This window comes from Aquila chrysaetos, chromosome 13 (genome assembly GCF_900496995.4).
Source record: "Aquila chrysaetos chrysaetos chromosome 13, bAquChr1.4, whole genome shotgun sequence".
NCBI classification, from domain to species: domain Eukaryota; kingdom Metazoa; phylum Chordata; class Aves; order Accipitriformes; family Accipitridae; genus Aquila; species Aquila chrysaetos.
In genome coordinates this window covers 28,899,980-28,927,514 of record NC_044016.1, presented here as the reverse complement: position 1 = coordinate 28,927,514, position 27,535 = coordinate 28,899,980, and the positions used below count along the sequence as shown (strand labels likewise).

At 39.0% G+C, this 27,535-nt stretch overlaps 1 long non-coding RNA gene across 1 annotated transcript in view; it reads right to left on the bottom strand.

The window, feature by feature from the left end:
- LOC115350273 overlaps positions 1-15,488 on the bottom strand; it is a 121,079-nt gene extending 105,591 nt beyond the window's left edge. The window contains exons 1-2 of the long non-coding RNA XR_003926374.2: positions 15,401-15,488; positions 14,954-15,068 (exon numbers count right to left, since the gene is read on the bottom strand). This is a non-coding gene — a long non-coding RNA (uncharacterized LOC115350273). The remainder of the gene's footprint in view (positions 1-14,953; positions 15,069-15,400) is intronic.
- Between the last annotated feature and the right edge of the window lie 12,047 nt (positions 15,489-27,535).

The window sequence follows — 27,535 nt, the reverse complement described above, 5'->3', positions numbered from 1 at the left end:
GGAGAGATATATGTATATCTCATCCTAAAGGTTCAATATTAATAGAATATAATATGTTCACAGGCCATGATTTCTCTAAAAATAAGATTTATGTGTAGTGTCCAGAAACTTCACACAAACTTACTTGAAGGCTTCAAAGTGTGATTTCAATTATATTTTAAGTGACTTTTTTTACTCGAATGATGATCAATAAAAATGCAACTCCTTGTTCTTGCCATCTTTCTACAGAAAACGAACACTTTCATAACAGAAATAATGTGCGTAGCTGCCATTTGTCATAAATATTGTTTTTCTCTTGATTTTTGTGGTTTGAAAACAGAATGGAGTTTAAAAATTAATCCTCTCTGTGTGCTTATTTCAAAATGATGAATGAGTTCCAACATAGAGAGAAGTTTATTATAACATCTTTTGTGATCAAAATGGATTAAAATGATGGTACCTGTAACTGTGATTTTATTTACTTCTGCAGTGCGTTGACCCTGGCTGGACGCCAGGTGCCCACCAAAGCTGCTCTATCATTCACCCCCTCAGCTGGACAGGGGAGAGAAAACATAACGAAAGTCTCGTGGGTTGAGATAAGGACAGGGGAGATCACTCGCCAATTACCGTCATGGGCAAAACAGACTCAACTTGGGGAAAATTAACTTAATTTATTCCCAATCAAATCAGAGTAGTGTAACGAGAAATAAAACCAAATCTTAAAACACCTTCCCCCCATCCCTTCCTTCTTCCTGGGCACAGCTTCACTCCCAAATTCTCTACGTACCCCCACCAGCAGCGCAGGGGGATGGGGAGTTGGGGTTGGGGTCAGTTCATCACACGTTGTCTCTGCCGCTCCTTCCTCCTCAGGGGCAGGACTCCTCACACTCTTCCCCTGCTCCAGTGTGGGGTCCCTCCCACGGACGGCAGTTCTTCATGAACTGCTCCAGTGTGGGTCCCTTCCATGGGCTGCAGTCCTTCAGGAGCACACTGCTCCAGCATGGCTCCCCCGCGGGGTCACAAGTCCTGCCAGAAAACCTGCTCCAGGTTTTCAGGCTGCAGGGGGACAGCCTGCCTCACCATGGTCTTCCCCACGGGCTGCAGGGGAATCTCTGCTCCGGCGCCTGGAGCATCTCCTCCCCCTCCTTCTGCACTGACCTGGGCGTCTGCAGGGTTGGTTCTCTCACACCTTCTCACTCCTCCCTCCAGCTGCAATTGCACAGAGTTTTTTTGCCTTCTTAAATGTGTTATCCCAGAGGCACTACCACCGTTGCTGATGGGCTCGGCCTTGGCCAGTGGCGGGTCCGTCTTGGAGCCAGCTGGCATTGGCTCTGTCGGACATGGGAGAAGCTTCTAGCAGCTTCTCACAGAAGCCACCCCTGTAGCCCCCCTGCTACCAAAACCTTGCCATGCAAACCCCATACAAACTCTCAATTTAAATCAATTTATAAATGTTATTGAAGATTTATAATCCCCCTTTTTTTGAAAAATAATTTACATGCTACAATTACAAGAAGTATTTATCGTTGTAGTATCTCTTCACAGCTCAGTAGGTCATCTTTTATTATCTTTTCAGTATATATTCTTTCAGCAGATTGTATCCTTTCTTGTTTAAGGCAATAGGAATTGATAGAACAAAAAATATATTGTCATAAATCTTGCTGACTTCAAGTACTTTCTATCTATAATGTCTTGTTTAATTAGTTAATACTTCATATAGCAATAAAACGGTGCTTTACAGTAAAATACTTTTTCAAAATATTCACTACTTGCTGTTTATGGCTTTTTTAATATGAAACAGGCATGGATCTGCAATGTGTCTATGCACATTTACTCCTTTGCTTTTGAGCTATATACAAAGTACATTAAGTAATCAACTTCTGGGTTTGAATTTTGGTGCTTCATTCACTTTTCTAAAATCCCCCAGATCATCATCAATTTTCTTCATGTCTTTTAAAAATGCTGCTTAGTGGTATAGTAACTGACATGTTAGCTAATCTTTCTAACAGCCTAGAAGGATAAGGTAACCCTCACATATTCCATTTTAAGTACTTTTTTTCATCTTAGAAAGTTATTTCTACTGTCTTTTTTTGATACCTCTTTCATTTTTTTCAGTAATTTAATTTAGTTACCCTCATCTGGTAAACAATCTATGTTATATTTTGTGATATTTTTCTCTTATACATTTATGAGAAACTTTTCTTAATTTTTTTCTACCATTTCATTAAGTCCTAGTGGACTGCATGTATTAGATATTAATAATATTAAATTACTCTGAAGGGTTATTTTGTAATTGTTGGAATTTCTGCTTCAGTCATTAGGCTGGGAGCTGTGTCCCTTGTTACAGCTAGAACAACCCTATGTAGGGGGCACCAGGAAAATGGCATGTAGAGGGCCAAATGAGGAAGGAGCTTGCAGCTCCCAGGAACTCTCCTTGAATGCTTGAATGGCACTTGCAACAAAAGCAACAGCTGCACGAATACGCAGGTAGCACAAAGAAGAAAAGGTTGTGAGTCTATCACTCACTACGTATGCAGCTTTGCTCCAAGCAGAAGACAGAATTTAGATTTCAGCACAAGTTAGCATTTCATAAGGAAGAATAAATAATGGCTCAGCTGTAGGAAAAGATTCAAAACACAACTTGAAACTATAAAACTTGTCTGGGTCTGCATATGAATATGATATATTGCATGTGCTGCTTTCAGATTTGTTAAATATTACAAAACTAGTGAGTATAAGAAGGACTAATGTTGAGCTGCATTTAATGAAAGACATTGAGGATTAAAAAAAATGAGTGCTGCTTTTTTAAAAAGAAAAATACCTTTATTTTTTTTTTAAATTTTGGTATTGTCACTGATTGAAAATTCCTGTTCTCTAAATACCAACCTCTGGAATAATATTCTTGTGTACCTACATGATTTTATAGCTTTCTTCTGCCCACTTTTTACATGCAGGTAAAAGCACAAGTAGTCACTAGAAAGGGAATGCCTACATCAGCTGAACCTGAGATTCAAGGCTGGGCTTCAGCACAGGAAAGGAAATGAGGAGACACCACTTGCAGTATACTGACAAGGGAAGAGCCAAATGTTGAAATAGTCTCTACCAAAACTGGGTGGTTCACATCAGATGGAACTGAGGAAGAGACATCTACAACCTGTTCACGTCACTCAAATCTGCATTTCTATTGCTGCAGGGTGAACTGATCTGTGGTGTGTCCTTAATGTCTTACTGGCCATGGAACAGACTGGAAGCTCCTCTTGTACTCATGCCTTGTGCTGAAACTCTCCTACACATTGCAGTCAAGATGATAACCACATTGTGAGCCTCACCGGAATACAAACATAAACCCTAATAATGAGTAGTAGTAAAACCTAAAGGCTTTAATGCTTTAATTTACAGCATAAGCCAATTAATGTTGCCAAACGCCATACGACTTCCCCAGGATGGGTACCTGAGGAACTGCGGTAGCTCCAATATTTCTCTTTACTCCTCCTCTGCCTGAATACTTCCAGCCTATTCTATACGCTTTCTTTAAAGGTGACCATTTTTACTCTAAATCCACCCTTGTTCATAATAGGTAGGATTTGTGCCCTGTCTTGGATTTCAGATGATGTTGACAGATGCCTTTTGATTTCACTGTACATACATGTGCACGTGGTTACGTAATTACCAAGATTCAGCATAAATACCCCCTAAAGATTACAGCCATTGCAGGTCTCCAAATCTCTAGACCTGACCTTTTAGGGACATAGACCCTTTAGGATGTAAATTTTTCAGCCTGTTCTAATATTAAGTGGTGAATATAGTGACAGAAAAATAAAGACTTTGCAGTGCTGTGCAGGGAGTGAAAGTTCAAACTTGGGACTTGCACTGAATGTCCCCACATGTTATCCCCATGCCAGGGAGCACCTAACCTTTCACTCTGCAGACTCAGGGCAACTGGATGAAATCTTAGTCATACCGCTGTCTTGTTACTGTATCAAAATAAAGCATTGTGCCTTTTACAGGCTTCACAACTCCCTTTTGAACCAACTATATCTGTTCTGAGGTCATTTTTATTGTAAAGGACTTATTCACATTCCTGACAAAATTTAGTCAAACCCATTTAGTCAGTAGCAGAACAGTGAATCTCTGTCCAGCCCTGCACCCTCCACCCTATAACTTAATACCCACCCCATAACTTGATAGCTGATCACACTCTTATGTGTACGTACTTGCCCTCCCAAGGAGTTCATATGATAGTGCTGTCTTGGGCCAGATTTCACTTTACAAGCTTCACATTTCCAGGTTCAATCACTTCATGGTTTTCCCTGTTCCTTTCATAGTCATAGGCAGCTATCCTTCAAACGGCACTCTTCCAGGGCCGTTTACTCCAAATGGTGAAAACTGCTGCTCTGTGGCAATGCGATTTCTATCTAGGAGGGGGTCTGGATCCTTCCCCTCTTCAATTCATGCGTTTCACATTAGACAGCATAAGAGGCCTTGAAGCGAATCTCTCATCCAGCAAGTAATGTACGTTCATTTCAGATGGCATATAATGCCAGGCAAGCGCTGCATTCAGCTTGCTAATTAGGCAGTTAGTTTTGTCCCCTCACCTTGCTTCTGGCCCTTTGGAGAAGCAGTTTTTAAAAACAAGCTGGTAAGAACTAAATTACTCTTTGGAAAACTTTCCCTGATGATATTCTTTGCTTCTTTCTGCTTGGACAGACGTGGTTAAAGGTAAGGTATGTGTTACAGAATGATTCAGAAGCTAATGATATGTGAACTTGACTCTGGGGCAGCCAGAGTATTTGGATTAGAATTGGTATTAACCTCCAGCAAATCTCTATGGAAGCTCTGCTGTAGCTTCTTGCCTCTCTTTTTCTTTGTTAGAACGTGCTTTCTTCAGTCACCCTCTTTCCTGAAATAATATTTTTCTGAAAGTATGCTGAAGAAGTAATGTGGGTAGCGAAGCAGCATGAAAAAGTGTTGAAAGGTGGGGAAAAAATGTAAGAAATCTGTCTGGTTTACCTCAGCCAATTAAGAGTCTGATACACAATCTGCATACACTGCCTGTGGCATTTCCCGATCCTCTCAAAGATTTTGAAGCAAATTACTTTTGAGAAGAGGCTGAGAGACTGTGGTTTGGTAAATGTGGGAAAGGGATGGGAGAGGGGAGGGTCTTTTTGCTTTCTTCTACTTGTTAATGAGCAGTTACAGAGAAAGTGGAAAGAGACATTTATTGGAGGTGCACCCTGAAAGTCTGAGAGGCAGCAGGCACATATTTCAGCAAAGAACATTTCAATTAGATGTAAGAAAAAAAAATTTTCTCAGTGTTTGCCAAACCATTTGCCCAGAGATTTTTTTGGAAACTCCCACTTTGGAGACATTATAAACTCAACTGGAAAAGGACATGACTAACCCAGACTAACTTTTACTTTGGCCCTGCTTTAGGCAGGAGGTTGGACCAGACAACCTCCATAGGTTCCTTCCAACCTCAATTACTCTTTTTCAGTAATTTAGCAGTAGAACCTGTGTCAGAGATATGATTAGAAAGAAGGAACATATTTATCGTGTTCATGTTCCCATTTCATACTTTCTATCTGTTTTTTAGCTTTCTTTTTATTCTCCACCTCTGACATCTGTGGTACAACACTGTTGGAAAGAACACCTTTCTTGACCTATCAAAATGATTTGCATGATTGCTTAAAACTCTTCCTTTATCTCTGTAAGAATCATGGAAGTTTTTTAAAGTTATGACATTCCCCATGAAACTATCCATTATAAGGTAAAACAAAAATATTTACAAGAATCGGGATAAATAATTGGGAAAAAACCTGCCCAAACTCCAGAAGTTTTGAAAGCTCACCTTCACCTGAATGGTTTGCCTCAATATAAATTTTTCATCGTTCTTTATCAGATCAACCTGATGTGCTCTCCATGCTGTTAAGAAAGTCTCTTACCTTACCACAAGACTCCAGTGGTATGAAGATCAAAGAGGTAATGTTCATTATCATACCCCACTGTGGTTACAGTACTTCCAGAGAACAGGGGGTGGTACCTAATCAGGTAGGGCACGTGGCATTTGTTGCGGTACTCAGGTATTTCCCACTATGACACTCAGTGCATCTTAATTTCACCAGGACTTTAAGTATTTGAATTAATTTTCCCATATTGTAGCACTGTGTCAAGTGTAACCTTTTTTGGACAATTTCAGATAAAATTCTTTGTCTGTTTTCCAGAGTGAAAATAGACTGAAAATTGTTGTTCTTTGTCCTTCTGCAATAAAAATTCTAGTTAATTTTTTCCTGTGCAAAAACTGTACAAACACTGCACTCTGGAAAAGAGACTTGCGTCCTGTGCCATAATCTGCATAAATCTGTATGAACTTCACAACTTAAAAATTAAGCTTTGCTTTCACATGCTTAGAGAAAGTAAAATACCCCAAAGCTCCCGTCAGCTTGGGCTCGATCAGGTCGTTATCTGCCACGAGACCTTCGCATAGCAGTTTGGAGTGGGGGTCAGGCTGGGTGCGCAGGGTGCCTGCCAGCAGCATGGCTTTTTGCCCAGTCTGGGCAGCACAAAGGAAATCTCACATCTGACTGAGGGGGAAGATATAAATGTATTGTCTCAGAGAAAAGGCAGATGTTAAAGTATAACTTCTGCAATTAAAAATACTGCAGGAAACAAATGCCTATGAATAAAAGGCCCTCACCGACCACCAAGGTGGCCTCCCTTAACAGTGGTCATCAATTTTCCCTTGACATAAAATCTAAATTTTATGAGCTTAGATGAACTGCCTCTATATCCTGTCTGTGTGACTTATAACATTTTCATCATCAAATTAATTGGGAGTCCTAAAAACTATTTTCAGGTACAAAGAGTCTTGAATTTATTTTTTAATTGGAATTATGCAGCTTTATGTTAGCTAATTGCCATAGCTTCATCACCCAAATGTTTCACTTGGTCCTTACTTACATACATTTTAGGATCTTAAAATATTTATCTAACCTAAAATATACTTATACCTATGATATCTAATATAAAAAGAAATGTCAATGTCTCATTTTTTTGTTTTCACTGCAAGCACTTTTCTGTAACCATTACATGTTTTTCCCAGTTCACAAAAATTTCTGTTGTATATATTTTGGTCCACGTTTGTTTGCGATAGATGAGTTTTCTAACCTGCTGAACTCAAGTGCCTAATTTGCAAGTGGTTGTCAACTCACAGGACTTCAGTGATTTATTTTAAGCAGTAGATTGGAGGAGTATAAGAATATGAAAGTTTGCAAACTTTTTTTAGTCTCAAAGCTTCCTATAAGCAGTTGCAAGTGAAAATAAAAATAGCTCTGAAACTGTTAAACCAAAAAATGTGCTGCAGAAAAAGGTCAAGATTTGTTGAAGTACAAGCGCTTCCTTCTAGAAAACAAGCCAGTTTTGTTCTTGTTAGCAAGGTCATGCAGCCAATTCATTTCATCTAACTTTCAAAAACCATTTTTAAAGCACTCAATTTATTAGATTTAGGGCCTTGGGCTGATACAGATTGTTGTGGCACCAGCAAACCTCTGGAGTTACGTCAGCTTGGGATCTGGTGCTTAAATTTTTATTCTGTGTCTTGCCACATAAATAAAAGTGGTTATCACAAGATTTCTCCTCACAGGACTTTACAGGTCACGGATGGTGTCACCAGCAACAGGAACTTACTGAAATAGTTTGCAGGTTCTTGTGTAACAGGACATGCTGCTATGTTCTTCCCCCGCCAAAAGGCAGCAATACAGTCCCAAAGACCACAGAAGGTGTGCTACGTGTGGCTCTTGAAGGGATCCTGCCACAGAGATCCCGTACTGACTGGTAAGACATATATGTACTTCCCTGACCACCTATGCCTCCTACCAGGGGTGTCTCCTCCCTCCAGGAGGTGTAAAACCAATCTGAATGTCCTGCAGAAAAGGATCAATCCTAAAACTTAATATGGCTTCCAAATTTTTGGAAGCAGGTCAAATAAGATAAGAAGGCGGCCAAGTCACGGGGCGTGTGTTGGGCCCAAGGGTGCCACCGTTCTGACTCGAAGCCTGGTGTCAGTGCCGCGCCGCCGTGGGACCTGGGCTCAGTTTGACTGTGAAAGCGGGTAAGGTGTGAGAAGGTGCTGGAGCTAGAGCCACTAACTGCAGGTAAGAAGTCCCATGGCTGTAGCTGCTGGGGCTAGAACAGCTAGCAACTCAAGGCTTCAAGCCACCTGACATGAAGAAGTAAAAAAATAAAAAACAAAGGGAAAAAGGCGTTAAAGGGAACCATAGAGGGTAACTCAGCAAGACCAAGGCTCAGCCTGCTCTAGGCTGCAGTGAAGGCTCACTGGTCCATCCCTGACTGAGAGCTACCTGCAGAAGTGTTTTGTCCAGCCTGAGGAGCATATTAGTGCTTAGCCTGGCACTGTGTTGGTCCTGGCCATCTATTGCATGTGTCACCCAATAAACAAGTGCTGCGCTCTCTGTGCTGTGTACAGCCTGCTTGCAAAGTCTCTTTGCATGTGGTAAAAGGTGTCTGAACCAAGGTGACTCACGAGGGAGAGTGACGTGTGCTATTGGCATAAAGATTCCTGTTGACTTAACTTCAGCGTTTGCACTTCACATAAATATTTTAATTATTGATAAAAGCATGATAAGGAGGGAATGGAAAGGGACAATTAATGGGAAGGGACAGAGGAATGGGGAGGAAGGGAGAACAGCAAAGCAGAAATATTGCCTCTGAACTTTGCTTGAGGCACAAGTCGTTCATATGATATTGTACTCGAGCCAAGTATGTGTCCATGCATGAGCAGAGATCTCCATCACGAGCAGGAGAAGGTTGCTGAGGACTGCATGTGCTCCACAGACCGCCCTGCACCCCTACCCATGCTGGGGACAATTTGTCCCCAACAGCGGGGAGGGGGGGTGCACTGATTCGTTCAAATTCATTCTCCCCTGAGGTTCACATCAGGGTTGAGAATGGAGGAGGGAAAACAGGAAAAGAGCAGGGTGTGGGACAGAGAGGGAAAAGGGCAGAGGAAAGAAAAGCAACCTGCCTGAAAAAAGTGAAATAGTTATCCCACAGTGGAGCGGAGGTATGATCATTTGAATTTTATCACATTTTTCTTGGTCTAAGTGTACCTAGCCATGGACAGATATTGCAGATGAGCTGATTATCAGGTAAAATGTTAACCTTTAGTACTCTGTACTCTTAAATGTTAAAATTGGCTTGAAGTATAAAGTTTCTTTTTCTCCTAAAACTGTGTCATAGAGGAAACATTTAATTATACACTGACCAAAACAAATCCCCCATGTAATGGATTTGAGTGTATTTTCTTTTACTGCTGAGGAAATTCTGTGTGCAATATGGCACAAAACAGATCATTCGGTTTCTTCTACTACAAGCCTCCATGGAGCATGGAAAATCTCAGATATGTCTCATTAGCTTTTCTGCATGTGTGTCTCTAATTATAAAGTGCTATAATTGATCATTTTCCTTTTCAAATTAATTTATAACATAAGAAGATTTGATTGAGGAAATGTACAAAAGGAATACTTTGGTTTGACCTTACAGCTTGTTCCAACTCTTTGGCTGGTGTCCATCAGGATCATTAAAATCAATTAAGGAGTTAAGTACAGGCCATCTATTGTTCTGCCATAGAATCAATGGACCCTTTCAAATCTCCTGTAATTTTAGGGATCACAGCAGGCAGTTTAAAGAATTACTCTTTTGTAGAATCATAGGTTCTAATCCTGTATACAATGACTTCGTTAGGTCTATTTGCCTCTTTAAAGGCAAACACGTACACTTTGGGGGATTGGAAATATAGTGTGATCTATAAGAGGCGTTCAATCCACATTCCATCTCTGATACCACAGACACACTGCATGAAAACTAAAGTACAGCTGATTTCTTTGCTCCAATCAATTTCATTGAAATTGCTAAATATTCAGTGCACTAATCATTGGTCATTTGTAGCTGCAACTATATTTATAAAAAGGAAAAAAGAGATATTTGTATCCAAATAATGAAGATGTGGCCCATGTCATAGCTACGTGGCTGGATCAGCCAGTGGCAGTCATTGCAGCTATTGAAATAAGGAATGTGGGGAAGGACAGACTAACATAGTCCTTAAGGCCCAGAAGCTACACTATTGCAATAATAACGCGGAGCCAGAAATAAGCTTGACTGGTTTGGTGAAACAGGATTATTTCATGTGAAGCGTGGCTCCATTCAGAAACTGTAAACTCAGAGCTGGGACAGTGTTCGCTCATATTTACGTAGCACCTTCCAAATCGGACCGATAGTGCCTAGGGGTGTCAGTGCTAATGCTGGGTAAATGTTAAATGGCTCTTGTGCTTTTTATTATTTAGCAGCTATTGCTGGGCTGTGGAGGAGCTGGTGCTAAATATAATCATTTTCAATCACAGTGAAATATTATAGGCCAGACAGTCATTCTGGAAACTAAGGATGAATAGAGAATAATACCACACACCTTATTTATGACCGAGTTTAATACAAATGAAGGAAAAATGAATGAGGAGAGGAAATTCTCTAAAGTCAATGCCTACAGTTACACTCAAATTTTATTTATGGGCACAGAGGAAGGACACCTTACATAAATAAAGCCAAGAGTTTATTGCTCGTATAATCGAAACTGAAAGACTCTAATCATTTTTAGTCCACATCTAATTGTTACGGAAAAAGAAAGAAGAATAATAGAATTAGCAATGGTATACACACACATCTTAGTTTCTACCCCTTTTCCTGGGGTTATGCTCTCCCTTTCCCTGCTCCATGGGGGGGTGTTATGGCAAGCTCTCAGCATTTGGAGTCCTTCATCAGGAGGAACACCTTGTTCATGTTGATGGTTTCATCTCCCTTGGCATCCTGCTTATATGTTTGCTAACATGCTTTCATACCTCACTCTTTCTTCATTGGTCTGCAGCTCAATGTTACATTCAACCTTATTATATATGGCATCTTTTTTCTATGCTGGATATTATTTCTTTGTTCTTTTTTCCATCTCCAGGTCTGCATTTCTTTGACCAACCTTGGCTGAGGAGTTTATAGCCTCGGGGCCTCCAGTGCCAGCCACTGCCCAATCTCACCACTGAGCTGTGTTTGGTGCCTCCACTTCTCAAGGCTGCTATCTCACCAACCTATGTTTCTGTATGTGACATCATTACAGTAGAGTCATCAAATCATGGTGGTACACCATACAAAGACAGAACAGAAGAAAACAAATTAGCCATAGACACCTGGTAATTAGAAAAAATGTTGTTACAGCTGAACCATATTGAAGCAAAGCTGCTGGCAGATCAGTAAAAGTTCAGACAGAGCAGGCATGCCAGTCCTCAGACCTGAGGCCTTGCAAACTCAGTACAACACTTATGGCCACTTGCTAGCAATGGTAATACCATGTTGTAGAGCTACAGGATAACACTTAGCTACATGTAGGTTCAGCAGTAAATCCTTTAAAATTAGTATTTTCTTCATCTGACAAGATGCTTGGTTCAACATTAAAATATTGTCTGCCTGCAGTGAGAAATAATCACTCATTTTTTTCCACTGAAAAGCCAAATTAAATATGTTTCCATATCTAGTGGGAGGACTCCTTAAGCACTGATTACTGCATAATCTGTACTACACTGTCATAGAAAGTGTCCACATTAAAAAAATGAGTAAAGTATCAGTGATGTAACTTCACTTTATAATGTGGCTTCCAGCTTATGTAAGAATAAGACTAAACGTAAGCATAATACATCTTATAGTCCATAATACCATATATATTTGTTATCATCCACAATATAAGGGTAATTCAAAAGCACTTTCTTAATTTGGGAAGAAGCGCTCGATTTCTACATTGGCAATGTGAAGATATCAAAAATTATGTTGGTTCTTTCTTAAATTAGCAGGCTATCCCTGTTCCTCTTTGCTCCTCAAGTTCTCAAGCAAATACCCCATCAGGCTGCAATTAGCTCTGCTGCCATCAGGGCAGTGGCAGAGGCCAGCGTCACTTCCACCTGGGGACGCCCGGCCAAGCAGGGGCAGGAGGGAAACCCAGGGGGGCACGGCGGGAAGGGACGATGGCAGGGCAACCCCCTCCACAGCCACCAGTCTCTGGGGGTGACAGGGAGAGCTCTCCTCTCCCTCGGTCACGGATGAAGGTGCAACCGGTACCTGTACGACGGGCTCAGAGAGAGGACGGCGGGGGACTTTGGAGGATCCCTAGCATGGCCCCTGTGAAGAAGTGGGGGACAGAGATTCCTCGTCCCCTGTCGCCATGCCTCCAGGCCTGCCTGCCTTCTGACAAGCAGCTTTAACCCTCTGTCTCGCATAGGTGGGTACCAGGTCCATTTCCAAAAACTATGTGCTACTGTCAAAGCGAGAGACAGGAGTTAAGCACCCTGCCGCTCCTTGGCTTGCGCTAACAGCTAGCTGGGAAGCCGCAAAATGCTGACAGCTGAAAATTCATCATTAAAATGTTCTTCAGCGTCTGTCTTTCTTTCCCCTATCACCAGCAAGCCCACAACATCAAGACAAACAGGGTGACCCTGACAAAGAGCTGACTATTGCCTTGTGTGTGCCAGCTATCGGGTTTTACTACCGCTGTTTTCTCTCTTAGCAGAGCTATTCCTAATTGTGTGTCAAGAACATTTCCTGCTTCAGAAAGCAATAATCTATATCGGTAAAGAACCAAACCACCTAAGGTATCTCCATGAGCCAGTGTCCTTTTTCCTGAGCAGTACTTTGAGGGCTGAGCACCCCACTTTGGGTAGTGGTGTCTGGACAAGCCCCAAATCCCCAAGTAGCAGGGAATCAAAAAGGGGGAAAACAACATTTGCCAAAGGGCTTAAATACTTCAGAGTCAGCAGAAACTGCCGGGTTCCCCATGTAGCCTTCGCTTGAAACTCTTGACACTATGAGGGGCAGGATACGAGCAAACATACCTGGGGAACAAAGGAGCTTTGGCAAGAAAATGCTCTGTTAATACTCATTAATTTAGATCATTTGTGTGCACTGTGCAAAGCGGCACTATGGAAAAATAAAACGCTACATGCGTTTCTTCTTTTCTATGGAGCAAATATTGTAAGGACTGGCCTGCAATTTGTAATAAACTACCTGGTGTTTCTTCAACTCTAATGCTCTGATGTTTCAGATTGCACCATATTTCCCTCATGGAACACATGGGAAGAACATTTGCAACTTGGAACCCATGTTGAGAAAAACACCTGCACATCTATTATATTAATGTATTCCTAACAAAAGCAAAAGGGTGCTTCTGAATGCCATCAGAGTTTATACATATTTTTTTGAGCAGGTTGTAAATTTCTAGGAAAGCCTGGGCTCCTGATTTTCTGTAGTGCAATTGCCACACATGAACTGTTTATTCTGAATTTTTTTCTTTGGCAACTGTTAGCTATTTATACCTGGAAGATATGAACTTTTGTAGATCTAAGAAAGCAGCCATTATGTTTTTCAGCATTACAGACTGTTTTTTTCTGCTTCTTTATTATGTTTTTAAGCTTAAAATCCTTTCAGCCCTTTTTATTTTTCTTGAGAAATTAGACATATATCATCTTATGTTACTACTATAGAACATAAATTTTATCCTTACAATTTTATCTTTCATGCAGTTTGCAGTACTTTATTCTATGCAAACCATTGAGTACTCCAACTTCTACATATATCTAAACTCTCAGAAATACATATAATCATATTTTATTTTCAATGTTTATTACTTTTGGGAAAAAAAACCCTGTTTATTGTTTTAATTAACCATCAGCTGGCACAATCATTTTTGTTTCTTCTTTTATATTACACAGATTACAAGTTCTGGGAAAAAATCTATTAGGTAATAAAATGTCATTTAAAGAACTGAACCATACAAATGTAATGTAGTATACATACATTTCTAAGTGGCATGTGTTGCAGATAAAAGGGATAATGTACAAGTCCCTTATTTTTCAATTACTATTTTTACATTCAGAAAAGAAAATCATTAAACTTATCAGAATTAAAGCAGAATTAAAACATTCCCATTTAACTCCAGTTCCTCCACTGATTTTTTTTTCTGAAAAACACTTCAACAAAGGCTCACCAGAATATTTTACAGCAAAAATTCAATACCTGAAAGATAATGATGCATGATAGCAAACTTGCATATTGGCTTTCCCGACTCTGCAATAAATAGGGGGAAACGTTATATAAGCTCAATGGAGAACATCTCTCTTATGTGAGATTTCTATTTGCTGGATTTAAAAAATCATGTTATAACTACATAGAAAGAATAGTTCAATTTTTCTTTTTTTCTCTTGCATATGTAACTCTCTCCTAAATGAAATCTGGAGATCTGCTTATTACAGCCTCGCAACTTGTTCAGTAAGAAAAGGTACATTGTACATTTAATTCTGTATAGGAGGGAAACCTGCCTCTCAAATGATCTTGAACTGGAACTTTGAATGCAAATTACCTTCCCACACAAATTGGAAGATAAAAGGAAAATGAAACAATCATAAGTGCTTGTTTAGATGAAAGTCAAAGCAAATAAGTACTTTTTCAGAATTTTTACCCAAATCTGGTATAAATAAAAGTTTTGTTTACAGAAATTTCTATAATAATTTAAATCCAGGTCTCCTTCCTCACCCTTCTTTCATAATAAAGTTGAACCAATACAATAGGCTGTTGCTGAATGGAGCGAAGCCCAAGTGCAACAGGCTTTACCAATGGAAGCAACTCTCTTGCCCTTTGTCAGTGTGCTTGTATTTGCACTTTCTTATTGCAGCTCCTTATTCATGGGAACAGTTAATTTATGTTTCAGCCATATCCCATCTTCTTATTCTACTCTTCCATTAGTACAGGATCTGAGTGCAGGCAGACAAGCCTTATATATAGCCCAGGCAGTGCAAACAGATGGTTTGTTTGCATTATGCTGTCATTACTATGATTTATCGCAACCACTCCCAGAGTAAGACATTAAATTTACCTTATTGTCCCTCAAGGACCAAGTTTTAGAGCTTGTAGTGGAGAGCAGAGTAGAGTAGATGAAGGCTGTAAGGCTTCCCACAGTCACCAAATTGATTTTTTATGTCCCTGTGGTGCTGAACCAGAGATTCATAAAGTTAGGTCGAAAGCAAGGTTTTCATGAGAACATTTCAGACGCGCTGGTACGCAGTGATATGTCCTCTGTAAAACATGAACACGCCAAATGCTAAGTGCTTCCTACCCCAAGACTCTGGCTCCCTGCTGACACAGTAACACAGGAACTCTGTTAACTATTATTTTCCTTGCCATATAAACCATAACGGTGAATCAATTCAGAGTCAGAATATTAGCACAGTGGTCATGTCACCAAGAACAACTGCAGTTCTTCCTTCACCCGCACAAAGAAAACAGCTGGAGGAAGTGCTTATTTTAAATATTTCTGGGCTACCTGTTGTTTCTTTCAAAAATTTCTTACAGAAAAGGTTTCCTTTTATCCTGCTATGTAACCAGGTGTCTCCCATCTGCTTGAGGAAAGTGGAGTCTGCTGAGATATTCCTGCCTGGTGGTGGGAGAAGAAGAGACTGACTGAGTCAGAAAGAGGCAGCCACCCACATCTGCACCTAAGATAGGATTGTTCTTAAGGAAACAACACAATATGAGCCAAACAAACAAACTGATCATTCATTAACTTTACTAAAGGGGACAAGACAATCCACTGTTGACTCACTTGTAACTCTTGGGGTTGCGTGTCCATTTGATCACAGTTTAGGACTTTTTTAACATGGAGGTATGCAATAAAGCTGTGATCTAGCAGAGGTTGTTAGGCACACCACACAAAACCTCTGCAGAAGCAAGCAGATGAAACATGAATTCCCTTAGAACAATGTAAAACTCTGTGCTTTTGCCTTTCTTTTGTATTGCCCATGCCCTTAGCTGAGTGTTTCTCTTCCACCAGAGAAGCCAAACTCAATTTGCTGTGCTGTGCTTACCTTTTTTATGATATTTTCCATCTCCCTGCAGTCCCAGACCACTGAAACTCCAGGTTAAGTATGTTTTGGAGCTAGATACACCTGACCCAATAAACCTGTAAACCAAGCCAAACTTCAGCGTGTCGTGTGTGTTAAAGGAATTTAAAAATGCACTTTTTACTGTGGGTGGTTTTTTCTGACACAATTGGGCAGCTGTGAGTAATGATAGCACCTTATCAATTTAAGAAACTGTAAACTGAAATTCCTTGCCATGTCCATTTTTAAAAATAAATTTTTTAAAACCAGTAAAATTAAAATGTAAGCAAGTAACTTAGGTGAAGATTCATGCTTTAGAGCATTACACTTCAGTTTTGGTTGGCTTGTCATGTAAAGGTACGTAAGAGGTGCATCATATTGAGATTGGAAAGTATAGGTAATTATAGAAAAGCAAAAGAGAAGGATGTGCTGGAGGTTTTGGCAAAGAGGAAAGACTATAGGAGCAGATGACTAAATCTTGTATTTGTGTCCACAAAAGGCTGTGAACATGAACTAAGATTGAAAAAAGAAGATAAAGATAGGAAAGATAAAGACATCAAGCATGGAACACAATAGTACAGAGTAATGAAGAGCAGCAGCTACTCCCATGCAAAGATTTGAGGAAATCTGTAGTGTGCGAAAGTCAGTTTACAAAGGCAGTCACACCATGTTAGCCCATTCCTATGCTCTCCTCTTTGGCATAAGTAAGAACAAACTTTCTGCAGCACTTTGCGCAAAAGCTCTTGGCTTACCGAGTCTATCAGTAACCTATTGGATATTAGTACTGCCTGGAAACACAGTGAATTCCTTTCACTGTTAACACATTTCATCTGAAATCAGCATCTCGGCCACACAGAACATGCCACCTGAGGCAAGGTGTGTCCCCCCCCAGTCAGGCCCAAGGATGGGTCTTTGTTACCCCCACTTTCTGTGTTAGGAAGTACCTTTGCTTGTCGGTCAGCTCCAACAGGAGGGCGTCCGGAGCTGGCATAGGATGCTCCAGAGAAAAGCTCCTGTGGGGAAGCTTCTGCTGTGCTGCTAAGGAGCCTCGGCGGGTAGAAAGCTGGGGACATGCATAATTCAGAGATCATCAAAAGCAAATGAAAAAAGTGCTAGTATGGCCTGCCCTGGTTCTGGGCAGTTTGAAGTGGAGATCCGCAGCAGGATAACTTCCAAAAATATGTTCAGGGTTCTGGAAAACAGGCATTTCAAAAGAAATAGATAAAGTCCTTCTTAAGTGTTAACAATCACAAAAACTTGGCCATGTGTCTGTGACAATGAGAATATGAGAACGTTATCTGCCTTATGGACTCCTGATTTCCTCCAACATGTATCTGGATGGATAGCGTGTACTAATGTCAACATTTTTATTACCCAGGAAACCTTTGCATAAGAAAAGAAGTAAGAATGCATACTCCTGAAAGGTTGCATACTTTATAATAGGAAAGCCTTTCTGAATCATATACTTAAACTGAGTAAGGGAAAACTTATTCCTTCCCCACAGGACTGTGTGTATTAAATCTTGTGTATTACAATGTCTACACTGAAAATGGCAAGTCAGCTAAAATAGGGAATTATCATCTTTAGCCATTTTTCATACATTTTTCAATTGTTTTTGTACTTCTGCTTTCTTCCATATCTGTATAATATATGAAAATAAGCCTTTTGATACTGTCAAGCTTATTTTGCAGTTTCTCATTTACTGGCTTTTACATATCAGCATGAGAAATATTTTTCAAGGTATATCTTTAACTTGCTTCAGAACATCGTATTTCCTTTAACAATTATGACGATTAAAATCATATCTAATGCTAGTATGGAAAAGTAATTTTAAAATTAAAATAAGATGACAGAATGGATTCTGTAAGAGGTTTTACAGCTTAACTCATCAATAAGTTGAGTTCAAAACTACACATCATGATGAAGAAAAAAGAAACTAGACTCTACATGTGCATTCATAACTGTACTGATAGTCTTTGGAAAACAGACATGGAAACACACAATATAAAAAAAAGCATAGGAATCCTGTAAGCAACCAAATCTGTGGTGTTAAATATAAAGGAAACTATTTACACTTCAAAGGAAACATAAGAAAATTAGTCCCAAAGAATAATGCTTAAGAACCCCTCCACACCTTCAACCTAAATTTTTGAGATGCTGTACTCTTACAGTACAACTCTGTAACTGTTCTTAACAATATCTGCTAGTAGCAGACTGACTGGTGTTACTCTGAACTAAATTTCCCCAACTGAGTGAGAAGATATAAAAATTAATTTTGAAATATTTTTATATCTAAACATTGAGATAATACCCATTTCTCATGAGGTTAGGCTGTTCCCTGTTCAAAACCACTTCTAAAAAAGGTTAATAAATTCAGTAAATGTCATAAATGTCTTGTTGATGCTCTTTGTTTTCATGTTTCAAAAGCTTGCGGCATCCAGTCAGGAAATAGAAACAGTACCACGTGCCAGCGGAAGCATTCATATCCTGCACCTCACAAATTTTGAATTCTGTGCTTCATCAGTGTGTTTGGACTGTTCACTAACCCACGCCTAAACAGCGAAAGTGGTTTACACATGACTTGAGCTTTTAAATGTATAGGCTTTCTTCCTACTCATAGTAACATTTAAACCGAGCCTAGTATTATGTGCGCACCCATGTCATTTGCTTACCCAAAATGGACTGAGGCAAATACCTACATTCTTTGCCAAACTCAGGTCTTTGCTAGTGTTAATGGATTCACGCGTATGCTAGCTCAGATGAAGGCCATATAACTACACAAGCAGATGATTGCATGAACACAAGAATGATTGAAATCCTGGATAATACTTACAGAGTGCTGCCAAAGAAAAGTCTTTGGGAAGAATGAAATTATTAATCAAGACCGTACTATTAACAACCCACATATATTCCACTTTCAGTGCTCAGATATTCCTCTTTAGGACTTTCTGTCCCCAAGCTCGTCATGCAGCACTTGCAAAGAACAACAAAAAAAAGCACTTGCTTCTAGATTTAGCAATTTCTGACTTACATAAAGACACACTGATAGATGGATGTCTGGACTCATTAAATGAACTGGACACTGTTTTATAGGAAGTGGCAGCTGGTCTTAAATAGCTGCTTTGAAAAAGGTCTCTATGCTGCCTTTGCTAGCAAGCAGCTAATACATTATTGTAAGCAGGAACCATGCTTACATTAACATATTAGGCAAGATACAGCTCTACCAGTGTTTGCTTATGTTATAATAAATTACTATTTAGTTCAGGATAAAACTGAACACCAAAGCCCCTTTATGAGTCTATCTATTTGACATTGGCAGGCAACCCTCAAGTAGCTGCACAGTATCTCCACGGAAGGGAACCAGTGATCTGGAAACTCCTAGTGAAGAACTCATGTCAGTGTTTTCACAGTGATACTAACTGAGAGAAAACAAAAGGCAGCTGATTCTTTAAAAACTAAATATAGGGTTCATGGAGAGATGAGACTATTCAGGGAAACACTTCTTTCATCAAACTTTTGCAAGTCAGAATTAGTAGCCAACCTAAATTTACTTGTCACTGTTCCATTTTACCCTTGTGCGCTGGCAGGGATGCAACAAAAATCATCTACCGTAGCACAAAGCCTCACTTTGCAGGTGAAATGGTGACGAGGCCACTCTGCCCAGAATGAATTTACAGACCTTAAAGGAGGGACAGAGGTAAAATTTGACTTCAATGTATAACCTCTCAGCCAATGTTAATTTTCCTAAATTAATATTAACTTTGAACCAAGCAGAAAAAATAATCTTAAGGAAATACCCCTTGTGCTAAAAGAAATAATAGTCCTTCCCTCTTAAATGCTGTATGCCAAGTGATATAGAAGCATTTAGTGTCACACAATCAAAGGCTTTTAGAAGACCAGCTCTCACTGTGATTTTAAATTTGAGTCAAATTTCCCTGAGAATTGTCAGCAACTGCTCATTTTTAAATGTGAACTCTTATTACATGGTTTTATAATGAATTCTGTGGAATGTTTATACAAATGACAAGCAACAGCTGTTGCAAAAATATTCCCCAATTCTCTTCCTGTCCAAAGAATAATTTTATACTATCTTCAAATATTTAAAATTATTGCTGCTCTCCAAAAGAAAAGAAAAGAAAAGGAAAAGAAAAGAAAAGGAAAAGAAAGTAGCCTGTCACAACAAGTTAAGGATGTCATGTCATTTGATCTGAATGTTTCTGTTGTGCTGTATATGCTCTACACATCAGCATTAGGTGTAAGTGCAAAATAAAAAGTCTCACATTTCAGGGTAACCTTTTATTTTTAAGCTTCTCAATTCATACAATCACTCCAAGTCCTGTTCCTCATTTGTGACACTCTAACAAACCCTTACAACTATGTGAGAATCTCAATTTAATTCTTGTATGTATTTCTAAAGGCTTCTGTGCAGGATGACTGTGGAGAGAGGCTTAAGAACTTCAGCCAATCTTAAATCAAACCCAGAAACCTGAGGAAAAGAATACAAAATATTGTATCTACTTGTTTTCCTTTTTTTTAAAGCCCAAACCCAACACTATGCCACTTTCAGTGAACTTAGAAAAGTCAGTGCAGGTCTCTTGACCAAGGCTTTAGTTTTACATATATCTATCTGCATAATAAGGGCCAGCCCAAATTACCATATCACAACTACATCATATACATCCAAGCCCATTCTCAGACATGGGCTTCATAAAACCTTCAAATAGTTAAGAAATGATGTTATACTCTGAGCACTTCTTAACACAGATTTCAGTGAATCTGTCTTTCCCACCCGGCTCTGACCATCCTCTCTTAGGTCACATATCTGCAGGGCTTTCTTGGAAGGAAAAGTTGTTGCTTGCCACCAGAGGAGATAAGACTAAGCTCAGGCTTCCTGTGAAATAGTAAGGACAAGGTCAACACAGCTGTGCAGAGGAGGGTCAAGGAGCATTCTGGAGCTGACAGCTCTTGTCTGGGAATAAGAAGAGAAGAACAGCGTGGTGGCTAGGATCTAAATTGACTTTGACCTCTCTTACAGCAGTGAATAGCAGATGACTGAAGAAGACTATCAGAAAAGGACAAATTGTAGTTTAGGGATATGCTGGCCCAGAAGCAGATCTTTGTGTTTAACAGCCTTGGCTTTTTTCTTTTCCTTTTTTTTTCATTTTTCTTTATTTTATTTTAATAATATATTTATGTAATCACTTTTGAAATTATGCAGACTTTTGACATCCTCAATATTCTGTGGCAAGAAAGTTCAGTTTAACCCTGTGAAAGAAACTTCTACATTTGTTTATTTAGAATCAGATTAAGCCAGTGGGTTGATGACAGGGCGTGAGCAGTCATTGCCTGTTACCTGTTCACCTGCCTCATGGCACCAAGGACTGCAGAAATCACTACCACTCGTCTTCTTTCATTTTGAAATGCAGCCATCTTTTAAATACTTCCCTGTGTGAAGACTATCGCATAACTTTGGCCACCTTTGTCACTCTTCTTTTACACTTTTGTGATTCTATTATATTCTTTTTTGAGATGGGAATCAGGGTTACAAGAAACCCCTAAAACAGAAAGGTGTTTTATGGATTAGTGCGGTGGCAATGTAATGTTTTTCTTGAAATTTTCTAACATTTTTTTTGCTTTTCAAATTATTGCTTTTCCTTCAAATATCATGAGTATTGATGATTGCTCTCAAAATGTCTGTTAAAAATAAGCAAAAATGTCATGATAATTTCTGTAATTACTAGGCTTGACTGTTATAAAACCACCCTGAGTTCATGAAAATTACAACTACTGTAACCTGCTGACTCTACAATGTAGGTGGATTTTAGCATTTGTATGTACTCCCAAATGATCTCTGGCAGATTGTCATCACTTCCTGAAGTGTCTGTTAGCATTATGGTAAATTACACATTATAATTATAGTTTGCTCCTGCCTGCTCCCAAATTGGTTATTTGTGTTTCAGGTATGATTGTTACCTTGTTTTTGAAAAGGTAAAAATATTTGTGGTGACTGAATAGTTTTTGTAGATTATTTTAAAGGCGTTTTCATCTTGATATCTAAAAGGCATACCCACTGATGAGTTCTAAGGATGACATAAAGAATGACTTGTCTTAAATAAGATCCATATTTTCATCATCAGTTAATAAGTAGAAATGTTTCTTGCAAGATTCATCTTAAGTATGCCAGAAACTGCCATCATAAAAAAAAAGCAAATAGGCTTCTTTATCACGTTGAAACAGGTATTCTCTAATTATGATTTCTAAGTTTGATTGCCAACCTAGTCTAGAGATACCCTAAAGCAGTGGAAAATACGCTCTGTGGGTAGAGCCTAAAACAACTTCCCTGAGGACAGAATAATTGTCTCTCACTGAAGATTGGGTACATTGCTAATGCATACCAAAAGATTACCTGGATTACCTACCTCTCTACAGTGTCTTATATTTGTAACTCTTCCTACATTTTCTCATCAGTAATTGCAGAGCATGCAAAGGATGCCTTGATGCAGGCACAGCACTGCAAACAGGACTAATCAGAAATAAGGTTTGCATGTGGCAGAACAGCTGGTGCAGATGGCAGCTCTGTGGATGGCACTGCAAACGCAACATCCATCTGGGAGCAGAGCTGGATGAATGTAGCATAATGGGATTTCTGAATATTTTTGTGAAACCTGCTGAGCTTCACGCTAGTGTCATTGAGGGCCCCCATACCCCTTTTTTCACTGAACAGCAAAACTGGAAGGTTTTTTTATTATTCATGTAAGAGACCTGCACAGTTGTAATAATTCAAGGATAATCCAAAGGAAATAATGGGGCCTTCCTTTACGAACACTTGTATAGAGTGATTTGATGATCACATAATATGCTATGAATATACAACACTCATTGCAATTAGTCACAGGCAATTTACTTGTCTAAACTGATGGTGCCAGCAGTTCCCCAAATAATTATGAATAGTAAATGTACAATAATATATGTGGTTTGAGACGTGATTATTCATACACAGGTATAGATACTATATCTAGTAATTGGGACAGAGTCCAAACCCAGTTCATTCTCAGATTGATTACCCCTGGCTTTGGAGCCTATGAACTTGAAGACCACAACTCCTACATAGACTTCATAGCCACAACTTTTTAGTCAACTGTAAGAAAAGCCTAGAGCTGACAAATCTTCAAAAAATCAAATTCTCCTTGTTTGATGGGTACTCTGTGTCATTAGGCTGACTCACCTTTGAGAACTCTGCAAGGACATATAATATATCTTTGTTAATAACTGATGCTTTTTCCCATGACAGTCTCCAAGGCAAGGGAGAAACATATGGTGGACAAGAACACCGGCAGGTGGAAAAGTGTTAAAGGAGTGGTTACCAGTGGGTCATTATCAAAGTAGAAGCCTGGGGTCCTGGGTGTGGTTACAGTCAAGAATTTCGTTCATTGTGTTGGAAGTGCAATAATCATATCCTTTTCCATTTTCTGATGAGGCAGAGGAGCAACGTGGAGGACGTGACCAACGCAATATCTTTAGATACCACTTTTATAAACCATGTCTCTATATGTCTCAGCTTTGTTCAGATCTGGTCATTATTACTTAGCAACATCTTCCTGGAAAGGATTTCAACTCAAAGCATATTCAGATTAGTTTGAAATAGATTTTATTCAATAGAGGTGAATACAGGTTATTATATTTTAGGCTAGGGAACTGACCAACTGATTGCAAGTCCTGCAGGAGACTACGCAGTTGATCATGATTCATAAATTCGACATGTATCAACAGTGATGCCTGTTCGAAAAAAAAAAGCAAAGCACCTCACAGGATGTGTAAGCAAGACATATATGAAATGTGAAGTAATCCCCCAGCTTTACTCAACTGTACTTCAAGAGCCAACTTTAACCCCTGCTTTCAAAAAAGGTGCTGAACATCTAAGACAGCATCCAAACAGCAAAAGTTTATGGAAGTGTAGAAAAAATAACCTTCAAAGAGGGAAATGGAGTTATCCACCATACCAAAGAAAAAACCAAAGAGAAAGACATAGTAAGTATTTTAACATATAAAGAACAGCTACAAGAAGGAAGGAAATTAACCCTCTTGCCATAGTCAAAGAAGTTATAGGCTTGAATTGCAGCAAGTGCAGCTGAGGTTGCACTGGGAAAAACTTTCTGATAGGAAAGATGATGAAGCCCAAGTATGGAAAGGGAATGTTGCAGAATCTCCTGCTGAGAGGTTTGTAATAGCATATAAATTAAACAAGAACCTGGTATAAATGGCTCGGGCAGCATCTGGACAGGTTCTTACTTGAACCTGTTTTCTGTGATCTTACACTCCTTTTGCAGAAGCAAAAAACCCTATTCTTTTTGTTAATGTAAAATAATAAAAAACCCCTGCTGTTGTTTTCCAAAACACATGGAAACATGTATACTGATGTTAATGGAGGAAGATGATGTTACTCCATTGTCAGTGATGTTCTTCAACTCTGTTTCTAGGTATATTGATTTTAAGACAGACCCCCCTTTGGTTCATCCTGATGATTAGGAGATGGACAAATTTAAACCTGATGGAAGTTTAATTTCTTGATGTCAGTGAATCCAGATTCATGTACCTTGGATCTAAAATTGGCACTGAGAGCATGAGTGCTTTTACTTTCTTAATTTAAAAAAACATCATTGCTAGTTGCATGGGGACAAGCCCACCCATTCATTGTTCTTATGGTCAAGCCACCCATCCATTCTCCTTTCTGATCCCATTTGTTCTATTTTAACTTCTTTATCTTCTTTATTTCCTTCTTGAATTCTAATATTTATTTTAAACAATAAATGCTAATAAGATCTGCCAGAAACTTAAAATTCAAAACTAGAGATTACAGGTGATTATAATGTTATCTGAATTGTTATCTAACTGTTGGCAGGTACTCCACAGTCACCACTGAAAACTTCAGTAACTGAATTTATTGAGCCTATAATAAACAAAATCAGTGAGTTTAAAATGAAAACATTAAAAATTTTTACATTGAAGAATGAATTACCATTGATATTTTAATAATATGTAAAATAAAAGTGAACCTCCCACATTGGAATGCCTTTTCGTTATTGCATAGAAATAATTGGTTATGCATGTGCTCAGGTATTTCTAAATGCAGTTAATGCAAAATAAATGCAACAAAATGCCAGCTTAAATGCCATTATTGATAACTGCATCATTGCATATAAAAAATAATAAGACACATTCACCAGATTTTAGTTTCATGAACATAGCCCATCTCCTGTGGCTTGAAGACTAATAGTTCCAACTGAGCCACCCTAACTGAATCAGCTGTATTGTGTTACTGCACTTACAGTGTACCATGCCTTTGGTGAGTGAACTATATTTCTGATACAAGCAAACACATTTTATTCAGCACTTGCAATGTGCCAAGATCGTGCATATCGCCAGCTTTGATGGCTTATCTAGCGAGAGATAGTTTGATTGCTTGCAATCATTCTTTTTATCCTAAGATAAATACTAGGTATATTGGCTTTTGCATCACAGGCTGGAGCTATAGACAGTGTTATGTTTATGACTAACAGAATTTGATACATACTCGCTGAGCTGAAAACAAGGATTTTACTAGCACAGGACATCAACCAATGAACATTGAGATGCAAGTGATGTGAAACCTCTTGCAAGACAGTTCTGAACCTCCTTGGGACACTGTCATTACAGAGATCATCACCATCAGAGGCTGACCAAAATACTGTGGACCCCCACCGACACTTGTTCTCTATTCCCTGGTCAAAGAGCTCTCTCTTTCCTTTGGTGACAACACGTTTCTATTTTGGACAATAATAAACAATACGAGCATCTTTCAAAGGAAGTATCAGCACCACATGAACTCCCATATGTAGCGGTAGAAGGCATTGAGTTTTAAACTTAACTTGTGAATCTACTTTTTCTACTGTGTAAGCCTTCTGTCCTCTGAATCAGCATAAATAATATGTAGTACATTGCATTCCTTATGGTCTTCTATATCTCTCATGATATCTGAGGAACCATTTACTCTAAATATAGGAAAATGCCATCAACAACATCCTTTAAGAATTATTAGGAAATTGTTGGATTTCTTAATGGCAACTACTATCTTTTTTACTACTGACAATTATAGTGTCTTAATATGATCAAAGGTTGTTATAAAGCACAGTGCTATAGTTCTTTACATGAATATAACAAGTACGCAACATAATTTTAAGATAATGCCACTAGAATCCCTCCATGCAGCATCAATTGGTCTTGGTCGCTGTTGCACTCCAGGGCTACGCTGCCACCTTGCACACAGATTAACATTTTAATTATGGCCCTTCTCAGAGATTATTTCACATAGGACTCATACTGCTGCTGTGGACTAACTATAAATATATACATGTCTTTCTGAATCATCAAATTAGTGTAGGCGACTGAGTCCCAGTTTGAGAAGGGACTTGTGAATTTTGGGCCCAGATACCACCTATTGGATCTTGGAAAGGTTGGGATTTGGAGAAAATGGAGAGACATGAGACAGGGAGAAGAAGTAGGTGTCAGAAGATTGCAAGTCATGATAGAGGAATTGCTAGAATGTAGTCTACTAAGATGGAAAGAAGAAGAGCTTGAAATACTGTGCAAGTATAAGTAGATGGTACTGTAACGACTTACAAACAGCTACCAAGACCCATGGAAATGCAGTAATGGGAAACAGATAGATTCTTTCTTACTTCTCTGTGTATCTTTATCCAAAATGTCACTGTGCATCATGCAAACTTCGTTCCTAATACTTTTTATTAATTTTTGCGTATATATGATGTGCTGTTAAAAACAATAAATATGTAGATTGATATTGTGCAATTTCAAAACTTCTTTTGTAGGAAGCACGTGAAGTGTGTGTGACAAGTTGAGGACTTTCCACCAAATGCTCAAGGTTTCTGCCACTTACTTAGTCCACAGGAATTGTAATTTGACATGTATGCTCCAATCAGCATCTAGTTACCTGTATGAAAATAATGAGATGATACATAGACAGAGAGACAGAAAGAAAGAAACCTATTACCAACAGCAAATATTGAGAAACTCACTGTGGAGCAGACAACAGCTTTCTAACTACGCAAGTCACTGGAATGTGAAAGAATTAAATTAAAGCCCCTGGTCTGAATTATTAAGTTAGATTTTCCTTATTTGACTATTCTAAATGAATCCAGAGCCTCCTGTTTTCACAGGAGCAGAGCTTTTGTCAAAATTAATACAGATCCAATGAAATACAGTTTTATCTGAACAGCCATAGAAGTCTAAAGGTTAAATCTTATCTTTTCTTCTTCTCAAAACCTGTAAATCCTTTAAGACTAGAACATACAGGTGTTCTTATCCTTGACTGGCTTGATTGGGTACAGAGGATACTGAGTAGCTTTTAATTTAATGAATGTTATTCCCCTGTCTCTTTCAAAATTTCTGAAGCCCATCTCTCAGACTCCACCTCTTGAAAAGGTATTTTCTAATCAGTGCCAACCTGGCCCACTTTACTAAAGCCCGTGTTTTTCTTGATTTTCTTACAGCAGCTCCTGGGACTCTGATGAAGTTTAACTTCT